The 2,241-nt window shown below is 37.3% G+C and overlaps 1 long non-coding RNA gene across 1 annotated transcript; it reads right to left on the reverse strand.

Moving 5' to 3' along the window:
- Positions 1-699: 699 nt before the first annotated feature.
- LOC149902719 (uncharacterized) lies at positions 700-1,931 on the reverse strand. Its single transcript, XR_016457456.1, has 2 exons — positions 1,655-1,931; positions 700-1,052 (listed from the first exon to the last, which is right to left on the reverse strand). It is a non-coding gene; the product is annotated as an uncharacterized LOC149902719 (long non-coding RNA).
- Positions 1,932-2,241: the final 310 nt, after the last annotated feature.

Genomic DNA, 2,241 nt, shown 5'->3' on the forward strand with positions numbered 1-2,241 from the left:
TTCCGTGTAGTTTTTGGAGTACGTTAATCCAGTTTTATGGAGGAAGGTATATCTTATTATTTTCGAAACAGTTTTAGGCTTTTCGACGAGTAGTCTAGATTTGGTTGGAAACTCTAAAAAAACCTTTTATGGAAAGAATGCAAAATTGATTATGTATGTAGTATATTGTGTATGTGTGTAGTAAACTGACAATAAAAACTTTCATCTTTAGTTAATTGAAGATTAGCCAATGATATTATATATACAAACAAAGATTAGCCACCCACTGATATTTATTTATTGTTTATTTATATGAACCTTCATAGCAATTGTGCGTTGGAGTTCATACAATGTTTGTTAGAATATTAATATTGATATAACAAATTATAATGGATTAAAATCGCTATTAATTATAATTTGTATCAAATCGAAATAAACAACGATCAGATCAAAATATTGATTAAAAAATGTAACAGAGTTTAATTTTAATGGATAGAATTTGCTTTTCTTACAGGTTAGTTTATTATAGAACTACTACTGTGAGTTCTTTCTATATTTTTATAGAAAGAACTCACAGTAGCAAATTGTGTATTTTTAACTAAGTTATTAAATGGTTTTAATTTCCAAGCAAACATTTTCAAATAATTCTAAAAATGTATATATCGGCGAAAGGTGTAGAATGTGGGCGTTGCGTTGGGTAATCGAGCAAAGAAACACCTCTAACTCAAACATTTCTTTATTTACCACCGATTCGGAAAGCAGTATCTACAGAGAAGAACCGGCAAGAAACTCCATAGTTGCTCTTTTAAATCATGTCAGTTTTACAATACAGTCGTTTCTTAATACAATCACTTGGTATTACAATTATGACCACTAATAAAATAAATATCACAAATAAGCTATAGTAAGCTCGTAATAGATGTGCACTCGGCAACGGTCGGCGAACGAATGACCCGAGTCGTGCGCGCGCGCTGCTTTATATCGGTTCGTCGTTCGTTATTTTTTAAAGCTTCGACGGTGGCGCCGTCACGGCCATTCTGACATACGCTCGTCCTCGAGCGACTTCTGAACACCTGGGAACAAGACAATTAAAACAATGTGCTGGTCCGGCAAGCCCTTCAGCAACCGTGCTAGTCCGGAAATCTCTCCAGATTTCCCTCTAGCGTGCCAGTCCGGAAATCTCTCCAGATTTCCCTCTAGCGTGCCAGTCCGGAAATCTCTTTAGCTTACTGCGCTAGACCAGATTTCCCTATAGCGTGCTAGACCGGATCTGCAATCCCTATAGCCGAGTTATTGGACCGGACTCCCTTCAATAACTCGCTCTCTCTTTTTTTTGCACCATTCTTTTTGCTCTCCTTTTTTTTTGCATCATTCTTTTTGCATCATTTTTTTTGCATAATTTTTTTTGCATCATTCTTTTTGCATCATTCTTTTTGCATCATAATAATTTTTTTTTGCATAATTTTTTTGCATAATTTTTTTTAAGGATTATTTTTTTTCCTTCTTTTCTTTTTTTTTTACACAACAATATTAAATCCAAACTCACGACTCTCTCCACTCTCTCCACTCCTCGGCCATACTGACAATCGTACGTCCTCGTACGTCCCTTCTTGTTTTACAGCACTACGGTATTTCATCCCGGGATTAGACTACTACACCGCTCGGCCATACTGACCTTACAGAACACCAACAACATCCACATAACATAGACACGACGCTCGCTCACCACAAATGAAGGCTCAACTACCGTGGACTGCAAACCAGATAGCACGCACAATTCCTGCAATGAAATCATTACCGTTACAATAATCCACGTTACAAACTTTTACTTTACACAAGTTATCTCCGATACAGTCATACTTGCGTCCTCGTACGCCATAATATCTCACACTACATTACTACGATAATTCATTTTCATTTTTTTTTGTCAAAATAACATCCATCATGCCTCAGCCTACACTGACCTTACAGGGTTTCCACACTGCCCCGATCCTACTGACCGGTCAGAACACACATGTACTATCCTGGACCTCATGCCAGATAGCATATCACTTTCTTCTAATAAACGACATTACCGTAGTAATATTGGAATATTACGTAAATGTGTGTTGTGTGGACACAACACCCATTTACTTCGTACAGCGTACGAGTAAACAGATGTCAGTATGCTACTGGTCAACTATGAAAACTGAAAACAGAGTGTTGCCGCAGCAAATCAGTAAAACGGTACGCGACCGTATCCTCAACGTTTGTGCTGCGTCA

The sequence above is a fragment of the Colias eurytheme genome, chromosome 14, assembly GCF_061535395.1.
Source record: "Colias eurytheme isolate Ceu_HAF_F1 chromosome 14, ilColEury1 Martin Lab GWU primary, whole genome shotgun sequence".
Classification (NCBI taxonomy): Eukaryota; Metazoa; Arthropoda; class Insecta; order Lepidoptera; family Pieridae; genus Colias; species Colias eurytheme.